The following is a 17,586-nucleotide window of genomic DNA, read 5'->3' on the forward strand; positions in this document are numbered from 1 at the left end:
AAGCCACGTGGCTCCTGGCAGCAAACCACAAAAACTACCCCTCCCCTTAAACTAGGTTAGCAGGACAAGTTTTGTTGATTGTGTGCTGCCACAGCACGGCTCTGCAGTGCAGCAACACATGAGGAGACCCCGCTGGGGGTCTCTCCAGAATGCCCCATGCACTTGCGCGGGGCATCCTGGAACTTCCAGGTCCCAGCTTGCTCCTGATCCCTGCCACCCCTGCCAGCTCCGTGATGTAGCCAGCAGTCATGTGGGTGGCCAATCCGGCCGCCCTGGGACAGTTCCCTGCCCGTGTGTGGGGAGAGTGGGCTAAGCCCACTCTCCCTGCACTACCCTGAATGGTGCTTCACACCGATTGTGTGAAGCGCCTCACCATCTCATACTTAAGTTCTGCATTTCTATCTCTTGGGCTGCTCCCCCTGGGTTCTAACACCTGCTGACCCATGATCCTGCCAGCACCTAACCCTGCCTCCATCTGGGATAGTGCAGCCACATGCTTTAGGGCAGCCATAGAAATAAACTCTGTTATATTGTGACTTTTGCCTGTGCCTACACACATACTGTAAGCTGGAGCTATTATTCTAATGTGTGATGCATTCCAGCTCCCTTCAAAGTTTCAGATGAATCCCTAAGCCAAATAGGCAGTATTTGCTAAAAAGAAAAGGCTATTGCATATCCTTTCATCCTACCCATGAGAATTAGAAGTACAGCTCCCCTAAGCCTGTTTAACATGCAGGTGAATTGACTGTACTGTAATGTTTGTATTAGTCTGAATGAATACATAACTTAATAGAATTGTGCATAATCGTTGGAGGAAATAAACTCAGATCATTTTCAAAATGTATCATTGACATTTGCTATCGGCAACAAAACTAGAAGCTGAACAGTGGGGAAGGATGGAAGAAACAACGAAATGCCGAAAGCCAAATCTGATTTCCGATTTGAAAATTACATGTATTTTTCCTAAAGCATGTTAATTTCCTGCGCTCTGCGCAAATCACCCAAACTCTGCGTGACCCTTTAACACGGTGGAAAAGGAATTTGCCATGGAAATAACTAAAACCCCTACAAACTCTTTACCACAGATAGCTAGAGGCTTGTCAGGTCTTTGCAGCGAATGATATTAAGTCAAATATTTATATTTTGAGCTCAATATGTGTTGCGACTTTAGAGAGAGAAAGAAACCCTTCATTGTTTGCCAAGACAGAGCAACTGCAACTGGGCAATAAATGATAGTTGATTTGAATAATAACTTGTCAAAATGTCTATGAAATTCTTAGAAGTCTTAAAGTTATGATTACAAGAGCTTCCCCCCATCAAGTGCAATTCCGAACTCATGCATACAAATAAGTCTTACTGCAGTTTTCATTTTAAGCAGGACTTACAAATGCAATATGCAAGTCATCGAGGCTGGTTTCTGCAAAGATGTCCAAGGAGTGCCACAGAATCACAGCAGAGGCTGATGGAGTTTCCCTCACCAGAGGTACCATTTTGTGTGTGGGTGTGTAGAAGAACACCCCCCCACTTTCATGTTTAACATCACATCTGTTTCTTCCTCAGGTGTACCTGTACCAGGGAGGAGAGGTTTTTCTTGTGGTAGCAAGCCTGAATTGTCCCATTAGCTAAGGAGGATCTGCCCTGGTTTGCAGTTGGATGGGTGACTAAATGTGAGCACTGTCTGTTGTAAGATATTCCCCTTAGGGGATGGGCTCCATGGTAGACCATCTGCTTACATGCAGGAATTTCCAGATTTACTCCCCGGCATCTCCAGATTCTGGGTAGAGAAGTCTCTCCAGATACAGACTTCTGCCTGAAACCTTAGAGAGAAGTCTCTTAGTAGAGAAGTCTCTCCAGATACAGACTTCTGCCTGAAACCTTAGAGAGAAGTCTCTTAGTAGAGAAGTCTCTCCAGATACAGACTTCTGCTGAAACCTTAGAGAGAAGTCTCTTAGTAGAGAAGTCTCTCCAGATACAGACTTCTGCTGAAACCTTAGAGAGCTGTTGCCAGTCATCATAGACAACACCAAGCTAGATGGTCTGATTCAGTGTAAGACAACTTCCTATGTCCCTATGTATCTGGCCAGTTACTCAGTGTATTCTATGCACTGACAACCATTTAAAATATCTACAATGGGGCTGTGCTAGGCCTATAAACCTGGAACATACAGAGCAGAACAACATGATGCACACATGCTTTAAAGAACTTGTTGTTCTTGTTCTTCCTCCAAGGAGCCCAGGGCGGTGTACTACATACTTAAGTTTCTCTTCACAACAACCCTGTGAAGTAGGTTAGGCTGAGAGAGTGACTGGCCCAGAGTCACCCAGAAAGAATCATGGCTGAATGGGGATTTGAACACGGGTCTCCCCAGTCCTAGTCCAGCACTCTAAGTAGTACACCGCGCTGGTGTATAGATAGATAGATAGATAGGTAATGGATCATCAGCCAGAAAGGGTGACGTATACTCTTTGTAACAGAAGACAGGAAGAATGGTAATAAAATCAATTGCAGTCCTTTATTCAATTATGTAATTTTAGTCGGATATTCAATTATGTAGCAAACACTTGGAATAGCAAGAGCAACATATTATTTCCATTTAGAAGCATTTGTGTCCCTCCTGAGACCCTGGAGAGGGTGAGAGGGGGAGTACTGGGACTGCGTCCCTGTCATCCCTGTAGCACTGAAGCACTGGCTGACCCTTGTATCCCTTCTCATATCCATGCCTGAATTGACTGCCTCACCCCTGATTCCAGCTCTGTTTCATGAACAGCAGCCACTTGTCTCCTTGCCTAGGACAACAGAAACAGGTGGCTTGGAAGGCCGCACCATAACCCACGGAGGCTATTAGGCAAGGAAGGACCATAACGCAGTGGCAGAGCACCTGCTTTGTATGTAAAGTCGTGTGCCGTCAAGTCGGTGTCAACGCCTGGTGACGACAGAGCCCTGTGGTTGTCTTTGGTAGAATACTGGAGGGGTTTACCATTGCCTCCTCCTGCGCAGTATGAGACGATGCCTTTCAGCATCTTCCTATATTGCTGCTGCTTGATATAGGTGTTTTCCCATAGTCTGGGAAACATACCAGCGGGGATTAGAACCGGCAACCTTCTGCTTGTTAGTCAAGCATTTCCCCGCTGCTCCACTTAAGGTAGTGGCTTTGTATGTAGTGGGCCTCGAATGCAATCCTTGTTGAAGTTTCTTAGCTAGTGAAGCTGGAGAAAGCCCTCCCTGGAGACTCAATGAGAGCAGACAATACTAGACTAGGGGGTCTGGCAGACTGATTCAGTCTAAGGTCCATATGCATAAGAACATAAGAACAGCCCTGCTGGAGCAGATCATCTGGATCAGCCCTGTTGGATCAAATCTAGTGGGCTCGATTTGGTCTGGTGGGTCACAAGCCGTGCAGGCCTTATGTTTTGTGGTAACAACAAATGCACTGTGGTAAATTACGTAGCATTATTTGCAATTTAATCTTTAATCTAAAAACATCTGGGCCTTTAAACCTTGCTGATACACTTCCCCCTCTCCCTCCTACTCATACCTCCCAACATCTATCTATCTATCTATCTATCTATCTATCTATCTATCTATCTATCTATCTATCTATCTATCATCACGTAGATGGATAGTTGGCTGTCTGTGACAGCCAACAACCTGGATGGCTTTAAGAGGGGTTTGGATAACTTCATGAAGGAGAGGTCTGTCAACGGCTACTAGTCTGAGGGCTAAAGGCCACCTCCAGCCTCAGAGGCAGGATGCCTCTGAATACCAGTTGCAGAGGTATTCAGGGCATGCCCTCAGCTCCTGCCTGTAGGCTCCCAGTGGCCACTGTGTGAAACAGGATGCTCTACTAGATGGGCCTTGGGCCTGATCCAGCAGGGCTGTTTCTATCTATCTATCGATCTATTGAGTTTCTATACCGCCGGATATAGACATCTCTAAGCATGTCCCTATTTTCCCATCCAGGTGAATAGGAAGCATGTAGGCAGGTATGTCTACTGAAAAAATTTCTTTGTCCCCTTCACGGAAATCTCAGTTTCCTCCTCACTGGCTACCTTGTAATTATTCACGCTGATGTGCTGTGCAATGTTACGGCTCCATAATGCTCTGCCCTAGGGCTGCTGCAGACTCCTATGCAGCCCTGATGCTGCTCTGAATGAGGGGCCGTGCAAACAGGGCTACCGCGGTTTCCCCCACTGCAGCAAATCATGAGAACAACTGTGGGAGTGCTACTTGCACAACCGCTTATTTAGAGCAACGACACAGCCGATTAGGAGTCCATAGCAGCCCAGCGCAGAGCATTACAGAGATGAAATGTCATGCAATATGCGAGCCGTTGTTGTTGTTGTTGTATGACAAAGAGTGCAGGAAACTGCCTATCCAAGCAAGAGGCATGCACATTGCTGGAGAACCACTCTGTAGCCCATCAGTGCAGCTTGCAGAGGCAGGATTGCTCTGTAGTGTAATTGCAGTTAAGAACACAGAAACATAGGAAGCGGCCTTGTACTGAGTCAGACCATTGGTTCATCTAGCTCAGAATTGTCTACACCAGACCTGCTCAGCTTAGGCCCTCCAGCTGTTTTTGTACTACAACTCCCATAATCCCTGCTAACTGGGCAAAGAGGCACCTTTTACCATGGTGATTCTCTTTATTTAGCAGGGGGAGAGTAACTGGCCCTAACCACCCCCAGCACAGTATCTCCAGTGACTGTTGCTGGTGTGTGTCTTATGTTTCTTTTTAGAATGTGAGCCCTTTGGGGACAGGGAGCCATCTTATTTGTTTGTTATTTCTCTTTGTAAACCACCCTGAGCCATTTTTGGAAGGGCGGTATAGAAATCGAATTAATCATCATCATCATGATCATCCCCAGCCACAATGGCCAATAGCCAGGGATTACGGGAGTTGTAGGCCAACATCTGCAGGAGGGCTGAAGTTGAGCATCCCTGGTCTACACTGACTGGCAGAAGCTCTTCAGTGTTTGAGGCAGTGCGGGGACCTGAGACCTTCTGCATGCAACCTTGAAGATGTTCTTCCACTGAGCTCTGGCCACATCCTGTAAGGAGTATAACTTACAGTGCTTGCATGTAGTCACCCATCCAAATGCAAACCAAGGTGGACTCTGCTTAGCAAAGAGGACAATTCATGCTCACTAGTCCAAGACCAACTCTCCTCCCCAATGGGAATACTGTTGCAACTCTGCAAGCTGCATGAGCAGGCTGTAGAGTAGTTTGCAAGCAGCATGCATGCATGTCTCTTTCTTGGTTTGGTGGTTCCTGTGTGGGATGTAAGCCATTGTTGTTGAGAAGCAACCATTAATGGTTATTAACAGCTTCAACAAATGTGCCAGAAGCAATGGTCTTATTTAGAATGCATACCCCGCCACCCCTTTGCTCCTTGATAATGATTTTTCACCACAGTGAGTAATTTCACTGACTCACTGTGAAGTTTTTGTCATTTTTTGTTCTTGCTGATTTGAAAGAAGAGGAGGCTGGCACAAAAATAAGCTATTGCCTGCAGAGTGATTTAAGCAACTTTATATTGCATGGAAAATGTTCCCTTCCATCCAGAAGATAATGAGCAATATGTTTCTAAGGGGATGGAAACTAATTGCTTAATTGTTATTTACAGCTTGAATAAAAGGGAATTCAGTGACACTCTGCCATGTGCAAACAAGACAGCTGTTCCACATGAAGGGCTGGCCCCAGGATTGCTGGTATCTCAGGGGAAGCCTGATTTTGTGTCGTCCCCCCAACTGCCCTCTTTGCCTGCAGTGTACCCTGCCTCCTTCATCCATGCAGGCATCCTGCTGCCCCACAGGTGGGTGCCTCCCATAGTCACAAGTTCTATTGAGAGCCCTCTCGGGACAGGGAACTATCTGGTTTCAATCAATCAGTCATCTTTATTACGGTCAAAGACCAGCACAACTATCTGATATATTTATTATTTTTCTATGTAAACTGCTTTGAATACTTTCATTGAAAAGCGGTATATAGATATTCTTAGTAGTAGTAGTAGTAGCTGTCGTCATCCAAGTCTCTTAGTTGGCATGTGCTATCTTCCTTACCATCACTTGAACTTCTTGACCAGCTGTCATGTGCTGCCATGTGCTGAGAAGCATAACTTCTCATTCTGCTTAGCTTCAGGACAATGCATGTTATCTCATCATGCCACAGCATCCTGAAGGTAATCAGAATAAGTGCCATGATTCCTGCCTTCACTCTTACCTGCAAGGGCAAAAATGAAGCAAGCATTTTTAGAGCATGAAGCTTAAAAAATCATGGGACTGAGTGAGACTGGGCTGTGACACGCATCTAAAAAACATTCTTTTGTATAATTATTTTACACCTTTTTAGCCTACTTCCCAGTAGGCTTATGAGATCACGCGGAATTCCGTGTGACCGTGTGTGTGTGTGTGTGTGTCCCTATGAACTTTGCAACACCTAGACCAATATGAACCGAATTGGGTACAGTTGTAGGGACACCTCAATGACATAGTTTTTGTTGATGTCATCCACCTCGATTCAAGATGGCAGACATGTAACATTTTGAGGCACAAGAGGGCTAACTGGTGAACCGCCTAACTGATTTGAACCAAATTTGCTACAGCTGTAGGGATCCATAGGGATGCCAAAATGGCATAGTTTGTGATGATATCATTCACCCTGATTCAAGATGGTCGATGTGTGAGCGTTTGAGTCACAAATGGGCTAAATTGTGAACCGCCTAACTAATTTGAACCAAATTTGCTACAGCTGTAGGGACACATGGGGGAAACACATAGATTTCCATGGGGAAACCTCAATGGCATAGTTTGTGATGATGTCATCCACCCCAATTCAAGATGGCAGACACATAAACATTCGAGGTTCAAGTGAACTAACTTGGGAACCGGTTGACAAACTTGAACCAGATTTGCTACAGCTGTAGGGACACATAGGGATGCCCCAATGGTATAGTTTGTGATTATGTCATCCACCCTGATCCAAGATGGCAGACACATGTTCATTTAAGGCACGAATGCACTAACCTGTGAACTGTCTAACCGATTTGAACCAAATGAGGTACAGTTGTAGTGAGTGACACACAGGGACACCTCAGTGGTGTAGTTTGTAATGATGTCATCCACCCTGATCCAAGATGGCAGATGCATGAACATTTGAGGTGCAAGAGATCTAACTTGATCTGAACCAAAGTGGCCCAGAAAGAGTGGTGGTGTAGTGCACAGAGGGTGCCAACCACCCGCATGGGTTGCTAACTCATGGGGTACTGGGTTTTGTTGTTTCCGAGGTGTTCTGAGTGTAGATTATCTGGTAGCAAATGAGAGTTTCAGTGACAAACCATGAATCCACTCTCATTTGCTACCAGAGAATCTACACTCAGAACACCCATGGGTACTCCACAATTGGGAATAATGGGCTGGTTCGAGTCCCATTATACCCTATAAGAAAAAAACAAAAGAAAATTTCAAAAATCCGTAAAAGATCGTACAAGTGTCTGATTGCTTTGGGGGTTGGGTAGTAGCTACCCATGGGTGCCAACTACCACCTCACCCACTTTGGGAGGTTGGAACAAGTTTGAACTAGTTCAAACCAGTTCAAATCAAACCCCCCATTCGGTTCAAATTCGAATCTGCAGCTAGAACCTAATGGCTGGTTTGGTTCAAACTCAAACCATCGAACCGAACCAGTTCAAATTCAAACCAGTTCGAATTTAAACCGGTTTGCACATCCCTAAACAGCAATGAAACAATAATTATGAAACAGAAACACACACAACCTATAACCATGCAATAATAATAAAAAAGGCTATGATAATAATAAGAAAATAAACAGCCTGGAGTGGCAATACAATAACTGACTTAATAGCAGCTGAAATAAAAAATGTTCAGACCTGATGCCTAAAAATGGGAACTCTTCTCAGGATATATGAGTTGTATCCAAAACCCTATTCAGACCTTAGCCCTCTTCACATGTTATATTCAGCATTCATGCAAGTGTACAGTGTTTATAGGTACACTTATTCACATGTTATGTTGATCACAGTTACAACAGTACTCTCCTTATCTGTACCATGCATTTGAGGGGCCTGACCCCAAGTTCAGTTTTAGAATGTACACATGTACAGCCATTCACACAAAAATGTGCATGGATGTACAGACATCTGTACACTTGTACAATGTAATGTCCTTAGTGTTCTTGGGCCCTCCTTAGTGTCTCAGGCCCTGGTGTAGTGTGGGGTGCCTGGGCCCGTAGGAGGGCTTCTCTGTGGCCGCCCCTCTTCATCATTCTTTCCCCCCAGATTCATTCAGCTTCCTCCTTAGTTGCTTTTAAGACCCTTCTTAAGTCTTAAGACCTACCTGTTTCATCAGGTGTTTGACCTTTAAGTTTTTAAAAATTGTTATTGGTATTGCTGTTCACCACCTAGAGTTTTTGGAGGAGGCAGTATATAAGAAACTTTAAACAAACAAACAAACAATAATGTCTAAGTAGGGCTTTAGTAATGACTGAGTTCCACTGAACTTAATAGGGCTTGAGTTAATCATGACACTGACTTTTCACTTTGATATCAATAGTACGTAGTCAAGACCAAGTTTCCTTGAATATAGAACACATTAGAAAGTAATTTTTTTTTTTTAATGCGGGGATGGGGAGACCCCACATTTGCTACTCAGATAGTTCAACTTTGCTTTTTAAACTACTGTGAGTGCCTCATTGGGTTTGAGCTTAGTTGTTTTTAAAGTGGCGCTAGTAAGATTGCTTATAATCAATGAGGTCATTATGTTTGCTTTGGGGGCTTGAATGTTCCTTTGTGTTCTGCCTCCAGGTAAATATCTTTAGAAAGTCCTTAGATAAAAACTATCACCCTCAGTTTTTATAGCTCTTTAAAACTGTGCATTGATAACATTGTGATAGCCTAGCTATTGTTATGTGTTTGTGCTTGTCTCAGCAACTGTGTATACTAACCTTTCATCAGTTTAAGGCTCACATTGTGCATTTTTATCATCAACTCTGTTTTTCTCATTTCCTTTGTGGGGAAAAAAATGAATTTATGAGCAGTAATTGAGTGACTGGTATACATTCCTCTGTGAGGATTGGGTGAATGGAGGGAATGCCCTTTGGCCTCCACTGTGTGGCAAGATCTACAGTTCCCATTTGCTGATATGGAAAGGGTGGGAAAACAGTGTGTCCTTCAAGCTGAGCAGCTGTCCCAGACGGGGAGGAGAGCTGGTCTTGTGGTGGCGAGCAGGCATTTGCTAAGCAGGGTCCACTATGATTTGCATTTGGATGGGTGACTACATGTGAGCACTGCCTGCTGTAAGATATCCCCCTTAGAAGATGGAGCGATGCCTCAGAGGTACAGCATATACTTCCATGCAGAAAGTCCCAGGTTCACTCCCAGGCATCTCCAGGTATGGCTGGGAGAGACTCTTGCCTGAAACCTTGAAGAGCTGCTGCCAGTCAGTGTAGACCAGTGTTTCTCAACATTTTTGGAGTCATGGACTGGTACATCCTTTGTGCACAGTTTCCAGGACCAGCAGTTAATAAAGGGGGCTTCTATGATAGCATATTAGAGTGGATTCATGGTGTCTCATTGAAAATCTCATTTGCTATCATAGTATCCACACTCAATACCTCAGAAACAAGAGAACCCTGTACCCCATGGGTTAGAAACCCATGGGGGTGGTTGGCACCCTATGTGCACTACACCACCACTCGCTCTGGGCCACCCCAGCACCCCCCAAGTGCACTTATGGGGCTGCTGACACCTCAATGCTTCTCTATGGGGAAAAACCTTAAAGACGCGTAAACTTCAACAATTAACCAAAAATTAGCCCTTTGCCCAATTCCTTTCAAATAATGCAGGTAGCTTCTTTGCCCACCCTAGGAACTACCAGCCACCACACTGCACTCTACGACACCCCTCCCCCCCCCGACGTGAAGCTATACATTTGCTGCAATCCTCATTATTCTCTATGAGGAATTCAAAAATAATTTAACAATTCACCAATAATCAGAGGAGTGTCCAATTGCCTTGGGATTTTATGGGTGGTAGGAACCCCTGCCTGGTCTACCACCCACCCCACTTTTGTGCCCCTAGGTGCTCCACAATAGGGGATATGGACTGGTTTGGGTCCCATTATACTCTATGAGAAAAATAATTAAAAATATTTCAAATATTCATAAAAAAATCATTGGGGTGTCTGATTGCTTCAGGGTTTGCATGGTTGATGGAACCCATGGGTGCTACACAATAAGTAATAATGGCCTGGTTCGAGTCCCATTATATCCTATGAGAAAAAAATAAAAATATTTTTCATAAATTCATAAAAAATCATACGAGTGTCCGATTGCTTTGGGGTTTGGATGACAGGTACCCCTGGGTGACAGTTACCATACTACCAATTTTAAGGTGTCCAAACCAGTCCAAACCGGTCCGAACCAGTTCAAAACGAACCACCCCTGGTTCGGTTCGAATCCAAACCGAACCGGGGGGTTCGGTTCAGATCGAACCGCCGAACCGGAACCGGTTCGGATCTGAACCGGTTCGCACATCCCTATTTGGCCCAGTATAAAGCAGCTTCATATATTCCTGTGGCACACCTCACAGAACCCCCAGCAGCCTACCCCAGTAATAAGTCACTTCTGCGCAGTGGTTAAGGTATCCAGAATGTACTTGTAGCAAAGAGAAGATTTAGATTGAAATCCCACTGACCTAAGCTGCAGGGCTGGTTCATACATGTATATTTGGGACTGGGGTAGGGATTGGGAAGTTGTCTTATACTGGTTCTGGTCCTACCTTGACAGGAGGGTCAGGTGTTGTTGGGATTTGCTCAGTCCTATGACAACTGCTGGCTTGTGTGGTTAGGCAAAGTTCCAATTTGTCCCTATGTTCTTTAACATCTGTGTGAAACCACTGGGAGTGGTTGTCTAGAGGTTTGAGCTGAGGCAACACCAATAACCCAGCTCTTTGTTACTTTACCATCTATTCCCAGAGAGTCCATCCTGAATACTGGACTGGAAGTAGTAATGGGCATGTGGGCCAACAAACTGAGACTTAATCCTGATAAGATGGAAGTGCTGTTGGTTGGTAGGAGAGTCAGTCAGGAAGAGAGGATTCAGCAAATTCTTAAAGAACTCCTTCTGAAAGGTGTGCAACTTAGAAGGTACTCCTGGTCCCAGCTTTGCTCCTGGATGGTCAGCTGTCAAAAGTGGCCAGAAGTGCCTTTGCACAGTTTGAACTGATGTGCCATCTGCCACCCTTCTTGGAGAAAGCAGGTCTGGACATCCCTTCTCATGCCACAGTCACGTCAGTCACAACTGGACTACTGTAATGTGCTCTGTGTGGGGATATCTTTAGGGACATAGGAAGCTGCCACAATCCAGGTCAGACTGTTGGTCCATCTAGCTCAGTATTGTCTATACAGACTGGCATCTGCTTCTCCAAAGTTTCAGACAAGAGTGTTTCTCTATCTTGGAGATGCCAGAGAGGGAACTTTGAACCTTCTGATTTGCTTCCCAGAGTGACCCCATCCCCTAAGGGGAATATTTTACAGTGCTCACACATAATCTCCCATTCAAATGCAGACGCTGCTTAGCAAAGGGGACAAGTCATGCTTGCTACCACAAGACCAGCTCTCCATTAGGAAGCTACAGCTAGGGCAGAATGTGGCAGCCAGGTTTCTTGCAGGGAGTTGCTGCTGGATGTAGCTTAAAGAACTGTGAACTACACAGGATGTAACTTAAAGAACTGCACAGGCTGTCTATTTTCTTCCAGGCTCAATTCAAGGTGCGGATTAACACATTTAAAGCTCTAAATGGCTTGAGTCCCAAGTATCTGAAGGACTATCAACTCTTAACCAGATCTTGCCCCCAGAAAAATTATCCAAAGATGCTCTGCTTTATATGCCATTTCCAACCGAGGCACAGTTGTCACGAACATGGGACAAGACCTGGTTGTTCCAGGATGTGGAATAATCTCTGGTTGGAGGTTTGGTTCACCCTGATTTAGGAAGTGCCTAAAGACATTCCTTTTTATCTGGGCTTTTGTTTAAGATCATTACTGGCCTTTAAAAGAGCCCTAAGGACACACTTGTTTAGCCTGGCTTTTAGTGACATTTAAATGGTTTTAAATTGTTTTAATTTTAATTGTTCTAGTGACTTATTTATTTTGGCTTAATTCATGTGAACCACCTAGAGCCGTCTAGGTTAAGTGGTATAAAATTTAATAAACTATTAAAAATGTGCAGTTATTGTTGCTTTATGTTGATTTGATAAGTTGCACATATCGGCCACTGAATGTGTGAATGTGTGAATCAGTATATTATACTGATTTTACAAATTAGGCCCCATTAGAATAAGAAATGATGCATCCACACAGATTCAACAGGTGCAGTTTCCCCAATCACTTGTTAGAGATTTGATTGATTGATTAAATGCCATCAAGTTGGTGTCGACTCTTAGCAACCACGTAGATAGATTCTCTCCAGGATGATCTGTCTTCAACCTGGCCTTTAATGTCTCTCAGTGGTGCATTCACTGCTGTTGTAATCGAGTCCATCCACCTTGCTGCTGGTCGTCCTCTTCTTCTCTTTCCTTCAACTTTCCCCAGCATTATACCACATGGATAGACAAAATGGAATGATTGTTAGTAATGCCCCTGATGCATTTCTGCCTGTTGCATCTCTATAAGGCACAATGCTTCACCAAAATGTTCCCAACTACAGTAGAGTGTAAACTAGCCTCATTTCTTATATGTCACATCATTTCTGCCTCTGTTTATCTTCCTCTAGTGGTCAATGGGCACAATCTGCTAGGAACATATGTGCTACAAATTGTGCCATTGTCTAACCTCTTCATTTCAATGAATCTTGCATATATAGGTATTGTAAAAGGAAGGTTATTCATATCTTCTGTCTTTTAATGGAGCGAGAGAGAAAACAAGGAAGCATGAAGAAAACAACTGATAAACTTACTGCATTTACAACAGGTTGATGACACAGTTTGCCTGTTTCATGTGGAATCCACCCCAAGCATGCATGATACGATAGCAAGAACTGAACTATCAACAAATGACCATGGACTCGCCTTGCTCTATCCTGCTCAAGAACAAATCAATGTAAAAAGAAGAGTTCATTTAAAAAAATGCAAATTGTCACTTGTATATTCACAGAAGGCAAGCCTCATCTCTAAGGTCATGGAAGATAGTTTGCAAAATAGCCTTCAGTGCTAGATCAACAACAAAACAAACAGAGAGAAAGAGGGACCCTTCTTTGTCATCAATAGGACTAACATTTAAAAATAGAATTCATTCAGCAGAGCTGACAATGTTGTTTGATCCCTGACAAAATGTATTAGATAACCTCCATCTAGCAATATTTCTGATTTCAGAGTAAAGTCACGACCAAGCCTTTTAACAACATCCCAAGGGACAGGGCGAAGAGTCACTCTGCTCTTTATTATGCAGAGAAGAGCTGTCTCTAAAGACTCAGTTTTAGCTTTTCTAAAATGAAGTCAAATTAGATTTCCATGAACTCCACATATTCTGGCAGTAGAGTTTCATGAATGTGGTAAATCACAATTCTTTTGCTTTCCAAGCAAAAGAATTGCAAGTTGGAACCACCGCTCACCATGTAAAAGTCAAAGAAATGAATTCATGGACTGCAGCAGGAGCAGAGGGTTATGTAGACCTAGGAACCAAGATAGCCATCAGTGATGTCTCAAAGCCACATATGGAATAATTTCATTGAAGTCCATGGGACTGTGTCACTACTACCTCAACAACAGCTGGTCTTGTGGTAGCAAGCTGGTCTTGTGGTAGCAAGCATGGTCCACCCTGCTTTGCATTTGAATGGGAGACTACATGTGAGCACTGTAAGATATTCCCCCTGGGATGGGGCTGCTCTGGGAAGAGCATCTGCATACTTGCAGGTAGAAGGTTCCAAGTTCCCTCCCTGGCATCTCCAAGATAGTGCTGAAAGAGACTCCCACCTGCAACCTTGGAAAAGCCACTGCCAGTATGTGTAGACAATACTGAGCTACATGGACCAAAGGTCTGACTCAGTATAAGGCAACTTCCTATGTTCCCCACAACAACCACCAGCTTTGGATTTCAGTGACTAAGGCCACACACTCAGATGGCTTAGCAAGAGGAAATGAGAGAAAAGGTGCATTTAGGAAGAGGTGCCAATACCATCCATTTTGTGTATCCATCCTGTACTGACAAATGCAATAGAAAGCTTGCATTGCAACTGTATTAGACATTTGGTAAAACACATGTAATCCCATTATACATGGGCTCACGTGGAGATTTGCACCTAGATAATTCCCCTTTTGGATTGTTTCTTAGCACAGTCGAATGTGTAATGCATGACAAAGAAATGTATTCTATAAACATTTACTCTTTCGCTTAACATATTGCCTGAGAGCATCTTATGATTAGTACAAGGCTTGAAATTATTCATTGGATAATTTCTGTGAGTGCTCATGTACAATTTGTGGCACGTAGCTGAGATCCAAGGCTTCAGCTATGTTGGTTAGTTTTGAAAGGAGCAGTGAGTGGCTGAGTATCTTACCCAAACTAAAAAATGCATTCCTCCCCCTGCCCCGCCCCCACTGCAACCACAAACATGCTTTTGTCTTTATGTTTCAAAAATATTTTTGCAAAAAGGAAAGATCCAGTTTAAATGTTGAGTTTATATTGGGACACCTCAATGGATCCTTGTAGAACCGGGGTTCTCAACCTTGGGTCTTCAGTTGTTCAACTAAAAAAACCATTGTGGCTGGTGATGATGGGAGTTGTAGTCCAACCACATCTGGGGACTCAAGGCTGAGAACCCCTATTGTAGAATATTAATTCCCGTTCTAAATGGCAATTCTTCCTCCTTTGCTCTAAAGAACTGCAGAATCAACCTGGTGCCCAATGTCCTAGGTATGTCACCACAGCACTCATTAACATCTGATTTTATTTTATGTTGTTTTGAATGCATATGCCTGGGAAAGAATGTGCACGCACATTTTTGTGTGTGCAGTAAAATAAATGAGCCATTACCCAGCACAGAGCTGTGCACATAAATCCCATTGATTTCTAGGGGCCAATATATCCCCATTTCTATATATATTTTTAATCCTGTGGTACTAATTTATTTCTTGTTTACCCAGTCAGACAGGTGTTATTGACTGGTTTGTTTTATCCAGACATCGAGTCCTTCCCAAGGACCTGGGATGGCTGAATTTTATCATCAATACTGTTGGTTATTATAGATATCGTCGCAAAATTTATTATCATCATCATCATCATCATCATTATTATTTTTACATTTATATCCTGCTCTTCCTCCAAGGAGCCCAGAGCGGTGCACTACATACTTTCTCCTTACAACAACCCTGTGAAGTTTCTCCTTACAACCACCCTGTGAAGTAGGTTAGGCTGAGAGAGAAGTGACTGGGCCAGAGTCACCCAGCTAGTATCATGGCTGAATGGGGATTTGAACTCAGGTCTCCCCGGTCCTAGTCCAGCACTCTAACCACTACACCACGCTGGCTCCTAATTTAGCTACTGAAACTGTGATGCAGCCTCAGAGGCAAGATGCATCTAAATACCAGTTGCAGGCCAGCAACAGCAAGAGAGAGGGCACGCCCTCAGCTCTTGCTTGTGGGCTTCCCAGAGGCATCTGGTGGGCCACTGGGTGAAACAGGATGCTGGACTAGGTGGGCCTTGGGCCCAGGCTCGGACTGGCCCACAGGGCAACAGAGCATATTCCCAGGGTGCCCCATCCACGAGGGGCGCCCCTGCACCCCGCCGCACTCAGCAGCAGTGAATACTCCCACCCTTAACGACCCATTCTGCTCAAAACCTGGCGCCCTCCCCACATACATTCCACCGCCCTCTCAGTGTGCCCTGCTTGGGCCTGATCCAGCAGGGCTGTTCTTATGATCTACCGTGGAAGACACTGAAGGTTTTCATGTGCAGTAAAAGGATGCAACAGGGTTGCCAGCTCTGACTGAAACTGATCCTAGGGAGTTGTTGTCCAATATTTTTCACAATATCAAGCCAATCAAATCTCCAGGATTGCTTTCACTAGTCTCCTGGAGACTGAGACTGATTCCTGGTCTAGGTCTAAGCCTAGACTTACTTAGGTTACATGCAGCTACCACGTCAAAACCAAAAAACCAAACATAAAACAACACCACAGAGAAAATTTGGTTATTAAAAATATTCTGGAATGAGGATTTTCTTTCTCTTTTCTCTTTGCATTTTTTAAAAGAAGGCTTGTTTCCAAGAAAGACAAGCATCATGTAGTTTCTCTTTTCAATGTCATGATTTTTTAAAATTATTTTTTAAAACCTAGGAAGTGTGAGGTTGAAATTCTTTTAATAAACAGATGTATAGAGACAGATTTACTTTACGATATTGTACCAATGCCAAAAGAAATGAGTAAGAAGGCCAAGAAGACTGTTTAAAAAACCAGGTCTTTACATCTAATTTGCTTTACTGGTGTTCCATAAATCACCATGAGGAATGTGGTTGTATAAGGGCACCTTGCCCTTCTCGCTGCTGGCTGCCCCACCTTGTTGGGTGAGATCTTCTCCAGCCCTCAGGCATCTCACTCCGAAAAATCTCTTTCCCTGATGCTCCTTCTGAGTATTGAGAAATATACAACACCCTTCTTTGGGCCTAATTGCTGACAAAAACTCACCTCAGCCATGCGGTAGGTCGACAATCTAAGGCATGGGTGCTGAATGCAGCACGCGAAATGATTTTGAGCGGCACTCACAGGAAGCTCATAGCTCCTGCTATGCTAGCTGCTTCCCTTTGGCTGGCATGTCACTGCTTGCTGAAACCGGCCATGGACATCCCAGATTGGCAGCAGAAGTCTCTCTGGCTGAGCCAGTTGGCTAACACTCTCTCATGAGAGAGAGATCCAGAGAGTCGGCACAGCCAGAGAGACCAATGATAATCCTGGATGTCCACTGCCTGGTACAGGAAGCAGTGACAAGCCACAGGGGCATAGCTAGGGGAGACGGGGCCTGTGTTTGACCCTCTCTCTGGCAGCCCCTTGGAGTGAGGGAGATAATGAAGAAAATAGGGAGGGGGTGGAGCTGGGGGGCCCTCAGGAGCTGGGCCCCCCGGGTTCTTTGAACCCCTTTGCTCAATTATAGCTATGCCCCTGCAAGCCAGCCCAGGACAGGCAGCAATTACTGCAGCAGCCAGTCTGCCTTGCACCCACACTGGCCTTGTTCAGATCTCCAGCGGAACCGCGGGTCCATTGGACAGCCAGTTCCACACCCTCCGTCCCCCTGCACTCCGGTCTATGTCTGACCTGCAGTCAGCAAGACTGAAGAGAGGCGGAGGAGCTGGCTGTGTGGGCTTCCTGAATGACAGCCTGCACAGCCAATAGGAGCCAGAGAGAGGGAGGAGCTTCCTCCCTCAACTCTGGTTTGAGAGAAAGACCTGGTTTAGACGTAATGGAGGGGCCACAGAAATGCAGTTATCAGCGGTGTACCTCACTACAAACTGAAGGTAACCACTGCAGTTAGAGGAGGGGAACCCAGGTCCATTTTTTCTTTTAATTGCAGTTCCCCAGGTTCAG

The 17,586-nt window shown here is 44.5% G+C and overlaps 1 long non-coding RNA gene across 1 annotated transcript; it reads left to right on the plus strand.

The window, feature by feature from the left end:
* Window positions 1-1,368: 1,368 nt before the first annotated feature.
* LOC128342949 (uncharacterized) lies at window positions 1,369-11,983 on the plus strand. Its single transcript, XR_008315270.1, has 3 exons — window positions 1,369-1,483; window positions 5,625-5,813; window positions 11,772-11,983. It is a non-coding gene; the product is annotated as an uncharacterized LOC128342949 (long non-coding RNA).
* Window positions 11,984-17,586: the final 5,603 nt, after the last annotated feature.

This window comes from Hemicordylus capensis, chromosome 2 (genome assembly GCF_027244095.1).
Source record: "Hemicordylus capensis ecotype Gifberg chromosome 2, rHemCap1.1.pri, whole genome shotgun sequence".
NCBI classification, from domain to species: Eukaryota; Metazoa; Chordata; class Lepidosauria; order Squamata; family Cordylidae; genus Hemicordylus; species Hemicordylus capensis.